The sequence below is a fragment of the Magnolia sinica genome, chromosome 2, assembly GCF_029962835.1.
Source record: "Magnolia sinica isolate HGM2019 chromosome 2, MsV1, whole genome shotgun sequence".
Taxonomy (NCBI): Eukaryota; Viridiplantae; Streptophyta; class Magnoliopsida; order Magnoliales; family Magnoliaceae; genus Magnolia; species Magnolia sinica.
The window spans coordinates 122,876,475-122,888,202 of NC_080574.1; the positions used below are offsets into that span (position 1 = coordinate 122,876,475).

General features: G+C 38.0%; 1 pseudogene; it reads left to right on the forward strand.

The window, feature by feature from the left end:
- Positions 1–261: 261 nt before the first annotated feature.
- LOC131230348 (small ribosomal subunit protein eS28-like) lies at positions 262–557 on the forward strand (annotated as a pseudogene).
- The last annotated feature ends 11,171 nt before the right edge of the window (positions 558–11,728 follow it).

Here is an 11,728-nt window from a genome sequence, read left to right on the forward strand (position 1 = left end):
TTTTTTGAGCTCAAAAATGAATTCGAGTCGAGTTCGAGCAGGCCCCAGCTCGACTCGACTCAAATTGAATCCAGCTCGAATCGAACCAGTTCGGTGACTCGATTACTTTGCCATTGATGTTCACCAAGTGTTTGATAAAATGACTCAATGAAGTGTGGCTGACAACAAGGAAGGTATGTACATGAAACTCTTTGGTGTTTGTGCTGAAGAACTTGAGCTAAATAGCTGCTATAATCGCTTCTTCTCTCTAAATTGTGCATAATGGATATGTAAGTGAAACTAGCAGTGGTGGTGAATGTAATGAGCCGCACTGGTTCAAGAGGACAGGTGACTCATGTCAGGGTCAAGTTCTTGGATGACCAGAATCGACTCATCACGCGGAACGTGAAGGGACTTGTCAAGGAAGTCGACATCCTCACCCTGGTCGAGTTTGAAAGGGAAGCAAGGAGGCTACGCAGAGTAAAGTTCTGTTCCCCAACTCCTTGGTTTTGTTAGGTATGTTTTCATTTACATCATCCCTTGTTTGGTTATGCGAAAATCCTTTAAACTTTGTATGAGAGAGCTTAGTGTAGTCCAGGTGTTTGTGGAAATGCCTTAATGGCGAACTCGGCTCGGTCTTGGCTCGAACTTGGCCAGAGCTGGCCCGAGCTGTCAACTAAACCTAGTTGAGTTGGCCAGTTAGGCTCGAGGACCGCGTCGAGCCAAGTTCGAGCTGAGGTTAGCTAGTGGCTGAGCCGAGTCGAGTGTTCACACCCCAAGTATAGGGTTGTGATGTAGTAATAACTAGACCTTGTACGTAATCTGAAAATAGCCAGAACTAGAACTAAAATAACCAGAACTATAACTAGAATAAGATGAAATCTAAATCGAGTGAATATGAGAGTATAATGGTGAAATAGGAAACTAAAATATATAGAATTCAGAGGTAGGAAACTAGAGATTCAGAGGATCCACTTATAGAGATCAGGGATGTCTAAGCTTGATTCCTAAACTCAACTGGACTTCGAGTCCCGTCTTCATCCAATTGGAAGATATATCACTAAAGCACAATATGAACTTCTTTTAATCTAGTTTTTAAAGAGATGAAAGGTATGAGAATTAGAGTTGATTCCATCACAAAACCATGCCCATGAGACAAAGTAAACAACAAAATTAAATTAATGCTCAACCAATCAGGAAGATGTATGAATGTTAGGAGGGATTCCATCATTCGACCATGTCCAAGGGGCAATGGTGAACAACAGGGCTTCCTGTCTTTATAATCATAAAAGGAAAAGGAAATACTTAAAGCCATCGCAGATCTATTGTAATTTAAGTCACAACAAATCATTAAAAACTGAAAGCATTCATATTAATCAAACTATAATCAATATCAGTTCATAAACATGAATCCAAGCTAAAAAATCAACCCATCACGCTATAAGCTTCACCTCTTAGCCCTAGCTAAGAGGTTTAGCCTACCATGATTGGGCTAATTCTCAACAATCACAAGAAAGAAAACAGGAAAATAAATAAAAACAGCAAATTGAAACTCTCTCTCTTTCTGCCTCTCTTACTGCCATCCAAAGATTAAATGCTCCTTCTCTCTTCTCTCGTCTCTCTTTATAGCTGTGAAGGGCGGTAGATGGGAGGCTGGAAGAGAGTCGGTGTAGGTGTAAGGAGAAAAGGTAGTGAAAAACCTCACAAACAGAGTTACGTAACCAATCTATTGCACCTTTGATCATGTGTACGTTCGTGGTCCTCCTAGCATCCATCAAAAGACGTTAAAACAACGCCCCTCTGGAGCATTTTGGACGTTCTTCAAGATGGATGGTCTGGATTGACCATCGGATCAATGATGGTGGCCCACCTGAATCGACCACAGCTCTGTTGAGAAATAGAGCTTGCGCAGCCTTGCGCTGTGAAAGTCGGTGGGCCCATGATTAGTGTATTCAAGAAAATCCAATCTGTCCACTGAATGCACAACGAAAAACCAATTGGAATTGGCTGGTTTTGGGTTGGATTCGGTGTGGCCCACGAAATCTGTAAAGCCACCGTCCGTTCTACGTTTGCAATTGCATCTACGTGTGTGCACATGCATGGGTCCACCTAGGGTACGGTCATTTTTGCCTCCCAAGAACATTGAATGGCTGGGATTATCCTTCCAGACGATGAAAGTGGACCACACATCTTCCCGGCCAAAGCAAGAAACAGAATTTTTCATTTTTTTGAAACCGCGTCGAGTCAGCGGGCACTGACTGACCTGCATTGTGTTGGTGCACGGCGAGTGCACAGTCTCTGTGCACTCCACTTATGTAAAGCAGGTCCCACCTTGATGTATATGAAAAATCCACACTGTCCATCTTGTTTCCCTTCTAATTTAAGGGGTTGAGACCAAAATTGAAGCATATAGAAAGATCAGGTGGGCCCTAGATTGACGATTTGTGGGCTGATCTATCCGTTGGGCCATTTCCATAAAGATCCAATGGATGATTTTCGACGTGTACAGTTAATTTAAGGTCCTCAGGTTAGATATCAAGTTTCGAGCCGAATGGATGGTGGGAACCCTGTGATCTTCCATTCTGGACGAATTTCAGGCCTTTTTATCGTGAAATACTAGTTTTTCTCAAATCTCGGGCATGTAAATTCTTCAATCTCGGTCCCTTAGTACCCTTTTCCAATCTAGGCTCCTAAAATACACCTTGCATCAAAAACATGATTAAAATAAGGCATTAAATGGTATCATGTTCATAAAATTCGATAATAACTGGGGTCTCAACACAACTCTCAACCAACATTTTGTTTGTCCCGAGCAAAGTATGTGAAAAATAAATTGAGAATTACAGGACAATTTCTAAAAACTCGAGTGATTTTTGAAAACAAACCAGATATTAGAAGTCTAAGATTCATGAATGTTGGGCATTACTTTCTCCTATACTCAAGTGTACGATAGACTTCATAATCAAGTTCAAAGTATTAATCCATCAATTAGAAAAAATTCTAAACATTAAGATTCATCGGTGTATAATGTAATCTCGGCTTATCAACGTTAAGATTCACTTCTCTATTTCATGATATCATTGGGAACCGATAAGAGAATTCATGACAACCAAAACCTAAACTGAAACCTTCCTCATTGATCATCCTACTCCTTTCTTCCAGCTTTTAAATTTTCATTATAAATAACGCCAAGGAGGGGAATCAAATCCTCACCAATAAGGAGCAAACCTATGGTGAAGACCATTCGTCAAATAATTTCTGAAGGTCAACCTTGGGGAATCGAATCCTCACCTATAGGGAGCAAACCTATGGTGAACATTCGCCTAACCCTTTTAGTTCTTCTTTATAAGTATGATGGACAAACTCCCTAGGTTGGTTCCTTTTATGCTTAGTGATTACCAAATTAATCCTTCAATATCAAACTTGAAACCTCAATGTATAAGCGAGATGTGATATGTGAAATCATGATTTAATCAATGTTTAAAACTTCTAATCATAGATTGATAATTCGAACTCAACTGTGGAATCTATCAGACAGCTAAATCCAAGAGACATAAATCCCCAACACTCTGTATCTTATAATTCTAAATCAATGATGATCGTCAAAATCACTTCAAATTCACAAGAATTTCCAGAAAAGTTTTTAAAAAATTTCACAAATTTTGGTCAAGACCAAGAAAATACTGATTGGTGACCTAATCGCCCACTCCCAACCTAAAATCTACATTGTCCTTAATGTAAAAAAATAGACATGTAATGCACATGGGATAATGAAGATAAAAGAGGAGTGATGGAAAGATAGTACCTAGATGAAAGAATCAAGAGGCTTTCCAAAGATATCAGCGTGAGAGCGAGTCAGCACAGGAGTGAAACCAAAAAAACAAACTACCCTAAAACAATGTAGAAAGCAAATTATCCTAATAGCATAAAACAAACTACCTAAAACAACATAAAACAAACTACTCTAGTCCTATGAAAGCAATAAACCTACCTATACCTTCATCAGATTAGGAGATAAATTCTGGTAAATAGGATCAGTCAGAGGCATGAACATGTCCTCTGCATCAAATTTCTCAACAAATGGATTTAGTCGATGTCCATTCACTTTAAACTTATTGCCATTGTCTGGATTCCGAATCTCGACAACCCTATGAGGATAAACAATAATAATGGTAAAAGGGCTGGTCCAACGAGATTGAAGCTTACCCGAAAAGAGATGTAATTAAGAATTATACAAAAGGATTTTCCGACTAGGTGTAAATGATTTTCACAAACTAGATTGCTCATGAAACGCCTTCATCCTGTCCTTGTAAATTCTTAAGTTCTCGTATGCATCATTTCAGATTTCTTCGAGTTCATTCAACTGAAGTTTGCGTAGCAAGCCAGCGTTGTCCAAATTGAAATTCAGATTTTTGATCGCCCAGTAGGCTCTATGTTCTAACTCTACAAGAAAGTCGCAAGCCTTCCCATAAACAAGTCTAAAGGGAGACATTCCAATAGGGGTTTTAAAGGCAGTACGGTAAGCCCATAAGGCATCGGTCAATCGGATTGACCAATCCTTATGGTCAGGGTTAACCATTTTCTCCAAAATATATTTGATCTCCCTATTAAAAATCTCAGCTTGCCCACTTGTCTGTGGATGGTATGGGGTGCTCGCCTTATGAGAGATACCATATTTTTCATTAAACTCTCGAATGGTCTATTACAAAAGTGTGAACCCCCATCACTAATGATAGCTCAAGGCATTCCAAATCGGGAAAGGATGTTTTCTTTCAGGAATTTAATGATCATGCGATGGTCATTAGTTCGACATGGAATCGCTTCAACCCATTTAGTGACATAGTCTACAGCAAGCAAAATATATAAATTCTCAAAAGATTGGGGGAATGGCCCCATGAAATCGATGCCCCAGCAATCAAATGCATCTATGATAAAAATGAGATTTAAGGGCATCATATTTCGATGGGACAACTCTCTTAATTCTGATAACGCTCACAAGCTTTACAAAACTCATGAGTGTCCCTAAACATAATGGGCCAGTAAAACCACATTGTAGAATCTTGGCCGTGGTCTTTTTAGCGAGAAAAGTGACCACTACAGGGCTGTGAGTGACAAAAGGAGATGACACTCGATGCTCATCGTCTCGCACACATCTCCTCGATTTGGTCTGGCAATATTTAAACAAATATGGTTCGTCCTAGAAAAAGTTGCGCAACTCGGTGAAAAATTTCTTCTTATCTTACGCAGTCCAATTGTCAGTGTGAAACCTATGATAAGATAATTAGTAATATCAGAACTAAGGTGAATGGGAGACCCTGAACAATTGTTCATCGGGAACATGTCATTGATATGTGTCGTCTCAAGGGAATCGAGAAAGATCAAGGCGAGAAAGATGGTCACCACTACGTTTTCTACTCCCTTTTTATCTTTTATTTCTAGGTCAAATTCCCGGAGTAGGAGGATCCATCTTATCAGGCGGGGCTTAACATCATTCTTAGCAAGAAGATACTTAAGCGCTGCATAATCTGTGTAAATGATGATCTTGGATCCGATTAAGTAAGACCTAAATTTGTCCAAAGTAAATACCACGGCTAAGAGTTCTTTTTCCGTAGTCGAGTAGTTTACTTGGGCAGGATTTAGAGTCTTACTCGCGTAATGAATAACGTAGGATTTCTTATCTTTTCTCTGGCTTAGAACCACCCCAAGTGCATAATCAAACGCATCGCACATAAGTTCAAAAGGAATGCTCCAGTCGGGTGGTTGTATGATAGATGCACTGGTCAACATGCCTTTAAGCTTAGTGAAAGCTTCCTGACGTGGCTCAGTCCACTCGTATGGTGCATCCTTTTGAAGTAGATTACATAGAGGACGAGAGATGAGACTAAAGTCCTTTATGAATCTTCTGTAAAACCCGGCATGTCCTAAGAAGGATCGTACGTCCCATATGTTCTTGGGTAGAGGTAGGTTAGAGATGAGATTGATTTTTGCCTTATCCACCTCTATTCCTTTGGACGAGATTATATGTCTAAGGACAATTTCCTTATTAATCATGAAATAACACTTCTCCCAATTAAGTACCAAGTTCTTTTCTTCACATCTTCCCAAATAGGCCCTTAGGGCATGTTTGATTTCCAAGAGCTTGGGTAATACGTAGGATATGGATAATTATTACCATTTCATCCGTTTGAAAATCCATGGAAACTTCTGCATTGGGAACCGATTCAAATAGCTATTTAAAATTTTTGAACCTCAAGGTAATGTATATGATATATCAATTCCGTTCATATGTTTTACCACAATATTTTGAGGCATGAGCCAAAAAATAGGATGATCCAACACTCGGGTGGCTTACATCAAAAGAAACAGGTGGCCTCACAAAGTTTTTAACGGTAAGTATTTGATTCCTATTTTCGTATGGTTTGGTCTACTTGAGTTTTGGATATACCTCATTTTTTTGGTTATATTATAAATTCAAAAGGCATAATAGATGAACGGTATTGATAAGCGAAATGCATCACGGTGGGACCCATATTTATTTTGCAATGTTTTCGATTCGTGTCAAAAAGTAAGTAGTCAAATCGGGTGCCTTGTAAATACATAGGAAATAATTATAACTCTTTTCCTTGGTATTTACCACTTGAGTCGGAAAATCAAATAGGCCCTTAAGACTTTCTAAGCACTCATTGAAAGATGAACCGAAGACAAAGAAATCATCCATGAAAACCTCTAGATATTGCCCCACCATGTCAAAAAGATACTCATCATACATCGAAAGGTGGCAAGGGCATTACAAAGTCTGAATGACATCCTTCGGTAAGCAAAGGTACCGTAGGGACATGTAAATGTAGTCTTTTCATGGTCTTCGGGGCTATCTCTATCTGTTTGTAGCGAATACCCGTCAAGGAAACAGAATAGGAATGATTAGCTAACCTTTTTAAGATCCGATCAATGAAGGGCAAAGAAAAGTGGTCCTTCCTTGTGACAATATTCAACTTCCGTAGTCCATGCACATTCTCCAACCGGTAGTAACTCTAGTTGGTTCGAGTTCATTATTGGCATTGTCTACGATGGTGATTTCGGACTTCTTAGGAACCACACGAGTTGGACTCACCCATTGACTATCGGATATAGGGTATATGATACCCACATCCAATAGTTTAAGAACATTAACCACTTCCCTCATGTTTGGATTTAGTCTACGTTGTGATTGCCGAGCGGTCTTAGCATTATCCTTAAGATAAATGCGGTGAGTACAAATCGAGGGGTTGATTCCCTTGAGGTCCACTATCGTCTATCCAAGGGCTCCTTTATGCTCAATGAGAGTAGATATGAGCATACTGTCCTGTTCTTTCTCCAAATGGGCAGAGATCACCACCGGGTAAGTCTCATCTTGACCTAAATATGCGTATTTTAAATTAAAGGGAAAAGGTTTTAGGTCAAGCTTCGGTGGCTTAAGGTTAGACGGTAGAGGCACTACATCGGTTTGTGGCAATTCTTCAAATTGTGGCCTGCACCGATTAACTTCAAGTACCGATGTCGCATCGAGCAACTCGTTTGTCTCCCGAATCATATCATCATTAAAATCATGGGAGTGGGCCAGGCACATCTCTAGAGGGTTAGAGGATAAAGTCAAAGGTGTCCTATCTTCCACGAAAGTCTCAATCATGTTAATATTGTGGAAATTGTCATCGTCCTCTAATCATCCACTGTATTGAAAAATGTGTTTGACTCCAATGTCATATTCTCGAAAGACATAGTCATGACACTATTCCGCAATTGATAATTATGTTTGAAGTGGCAAGGAATGGGCAACCAAGAATGACGGAATCTAAGTGCTCATATTATTGATGAGTTCGGTATCTAGGATGATAAAATCTATAGGATAGTAAAATCTATCAACCTAGACCAACACATCCTTAATTATCCTTCTTGGTATACGAACAGAGCGATCAGCAAGTTGTAGTATAGTTAGGGTGGGTTTTAATTCACCCAAACCTAACTGTTTGTATACCGAGTAGGGAATCAGATTAACGCTTGTGTTTTGTCAAAAATTTGACAAAGGGGGAGATTGTAAGTGCTATGGTTTGTATCCTCCTTTGGTTGTCAAATTTTTGTGGTGCCAAAAACACAATCTGTCTTGTGTAGCATGTTGTATTATATATTCAAGACACTGCATCACTTTGCTTCAAGTCAAGAACGAAGAATTACTTCAATCCATGCTAGTATAAGCTACATCAAAAGAAGCGATCTTGTTCAAAGACTCAATGTATACAATTCAAGATGAAGTGTAATTCAAGTTGTAGAAGATCTCAAGTTCAATGCTACATCAAGTACAAAGATCTCAAGCTTTACAATCTTCAAAGGTCAACTATCATCTGAAGAACTGAAGTCTCAATGCTCATACCTCACTTCTGATTGACCTTAAATTGACCTTAGGGTAGGTCATTCTGGATACATAATTCAAATTGAATCTATTTACATGTAATTGATATGTTCTAAGACTAGTCCTAGCACTGGCTCGACCAGTCCAAGAAATTTCAGGACCAGTCCCAAGTTGTTGCAATTTTTCAGAATTTTTTGGTCGAGCTACGACCAGTCATGGAGACTGTTCGACTGGTCGTAGGAATAGTGTCGACTCCAACCTGGACCAGTCGTGGAGATACAACTCAAACTACAGCAACCATTTTTGGTGTCTCACGACCGGTCTTATGGTGTTCACGACCATTCGTGGGAGGCACACGACCGGTCGTGGACTACGTTCGACCAGTCGTGGAACGGTCTGATCTAATCGCACTTAAAATTTTAAAAATCCGTTTCATCTACGACCAGTCGTGGACTAGACAGGACCAGTCATAGACACGATTTCTGCAACTATAAATAGATGACAAATTTCAGAGTTTGATAATCCAATTCAAGTAAAATCAAGGCATTACTCTGAGATAAGTTTGTATTCATTTTTAAGCTACATTGTGCTTATTTAACATTTTCTTTTGTTAGCTTTATTAATTTGATTTTGTTTCTACATTCTAATTTGAATTGAAAAGAGAAATTATTGTATTCCTTCTTCTTAGAATCAAAATCAAATAGAGTTATTCCCAATTTGGTTTAATTTAAAATCAATTAGAACTTAGAACCATTTTAAAGTGAGTATTGGACATTGAACTTCTACCTTTGAACTTCTACTCTGATTGGTTCTTTCGAGCTGCTTCAAACAAAAGGAGAAATCCACGTATTTTACATTTGTGTAGATCTTTTATTGTATTGGTTTCTTTTGAGATTGAGCCAGAAAAATCTCATTGTGTTCTTTATCTGAGGAGAGCTAGAAAACTCAGAAAGTGGGGTTTTTGAATTGTGTAAGTCCATTTGAAAGACACAATTGTAAAGGTTTTAGGTGAACCTGAGAAACCTATTTTCATAGTGAACGTTGATATCCCCTGTGTGAGGATATTAGGAGTGGAGTAGCAAGTTGTGTGGCTGTTGTTTAACAGTTGGTGAGCACACAGGCGAACCACTATAACTCTTTGTGTTTTGTGGATGTGTGATTTATTTTTCCTATCTTTTATCATTCAAGTTTGTGGGATGTATGTGTGGATATGAATGTTGTAATATTTACATTTCAAGCACAGTGGGGAATGTTGTAATAATTTAGATTTAAATTCTTGCAATTTATTTCAATTCCTTGCTATTTATTCATTCCTTTTCAGTTTGAGTTTTTGATACAAAGAACATTCTAGAAGTAAGGTATCCTGCCATAAACCCTTAGTTTTTATGGTGTAAGGTTGTCCTTAGAACAACATTTGTATCAACCTCTCAATACTTGTTTATTGAGGTTGCTTTTCATTTCAGTATTGTGAATTGATTTCCTTTATTTGGCTATCTTGTTATTAAATTCTGCTGTAATTATTTTAAATTTGGCATAGTCCTATTCATCCCCCTCTAGGACATATAGCTTGGCCTTTTCAAAAGTCCTCATACGTCACTACTCGCTGACTCAAATCGAGTTGTCGACTCATTTGGGGCTTGGGTTGGGTCTAAATGTTGCTGGAACTCCAGCAGAGGGCGAGGAGAGAAAAAGAGAAGTAAAGGAAGAAAAGAAGCTTCCCTCAAATTAATGGATGAGAGTGTGTGGCAAGCCACAGTGACTGAATAGACCCCTCCTACCATGGAAGTAATTGGTGTTGATGGTTCAAAATTAATAAAAATTTCACCGTATTTCTCATGGACCACTCTTCAGAAAAATGAGAGTAGTGCCAATGTAAAAGCACTAAATGTAATCACTTACGCATTATCACCGGATGAATTCAAAAGAATTATATCCTGTAATACTGCAAAGCAAGCTTGAGATATTTTAAAAATAACACACGAGGGTATAACAATTGTCAAGAAATCTAAAGCCAACTCCTCACAACTAAATTTGAGGAAATTCATATGGAAGAAAATGAAATATTTATGGACTTTTATACTAGATTAAATGACATTGTGAACTCTATGTGGGGTCTTGGCAATAAAATCCCACAAAGTAAAGTATGTGCAAAGATACTACGCTCACTACCTGAACGGTTCAACTCAAAAGTGACCGCGATTCAGTAACTTCGTGATATGGACAATATAAGGATAGAAGAACTAGTTGGATCTTTATAAACCTATGAGTTAAATTTTAAAGCTCCTAAAGGTAAATCTATTGCCCTTAATCTTCTAAATGTATTTCTCAAGAAAATTTTAATTTAGAAAATTCTGAAGACGATATGGCTCTTTTAGCAAAAAAGTTTTACAAGATTTTCAAAAGTAAAAGAGGGTTGATTTTCAAAAATCAAATGATAAGAAGAGATCTAAATCTAAAACTTGGAAATCTTTGAAAGATAGTCAATGTTACAACTGCCAAGAATATGGGCATTTAGCAAACAAGTGTCCTAAAAAGGACAAACCTAAAAAGAAGAGTATGTTGGCTACTTGGGATGAATCTTCCGATTCTAAAGCTTCTTCTGAATCTGAAGATTCTGAAACCGAGTCGGGTAATGAAGTTAAAGCCCTTATGACTCTAGCCAAGTTCACATTTTCAGAAATCTGAATAGTGATTGTGAAAATGAAGATGATCTTCAAGATGCTTACAATGCCTTATACAAGGAAAGCTGTAAAATTGCTGTCAAACTTTAAAAAGAAAAATTTTCAAAGCTTAAAGAAAATTTTGAGTCTCTTGTTTTAGAAAAATCCCATATTTCAGATTATTTTGAAAAGTCTAAATGTGATTTAAAATTTAAAACCTCCCTGGTTGAAAAACTTAAATCTAAAAATGATAAACTTAACCTTGAAAACTCTTCACTTTTGAGTTTAAAGGATACATGGAGGTATGCCTAAGGAGATCCAAAGTTTGAAAAACTTCTATCCGGATCTAGAAAATGTGGCGACAGATCCGGGTTGGCTATGACAAGAATATACCTTCTAAACAGAAGAATACCCCTCCTAAGTTTGTAAGAGGAGAAACCTCTAACTCAAAAGGGAAAAGTACTTATCAAAGTTTTTCTAAAAAGGCTAAAACTTTTCAAAAACCTAAAAGCAACTATATCAACTATAAAACTCAAAACCAAAACCCTTTAGCTGAAAAAATAGTTGATTTGCTTAAAGAGCTCTTAAAATCTAACTCAATGGGTCACTTGTACATCAATTACAAATACAAGAAGACCAACTATGCTCCTAAACCCAAAACAGTTATGAAATGGGTTCCTAAGGTTACTTGCTTGGTTGGCCATGC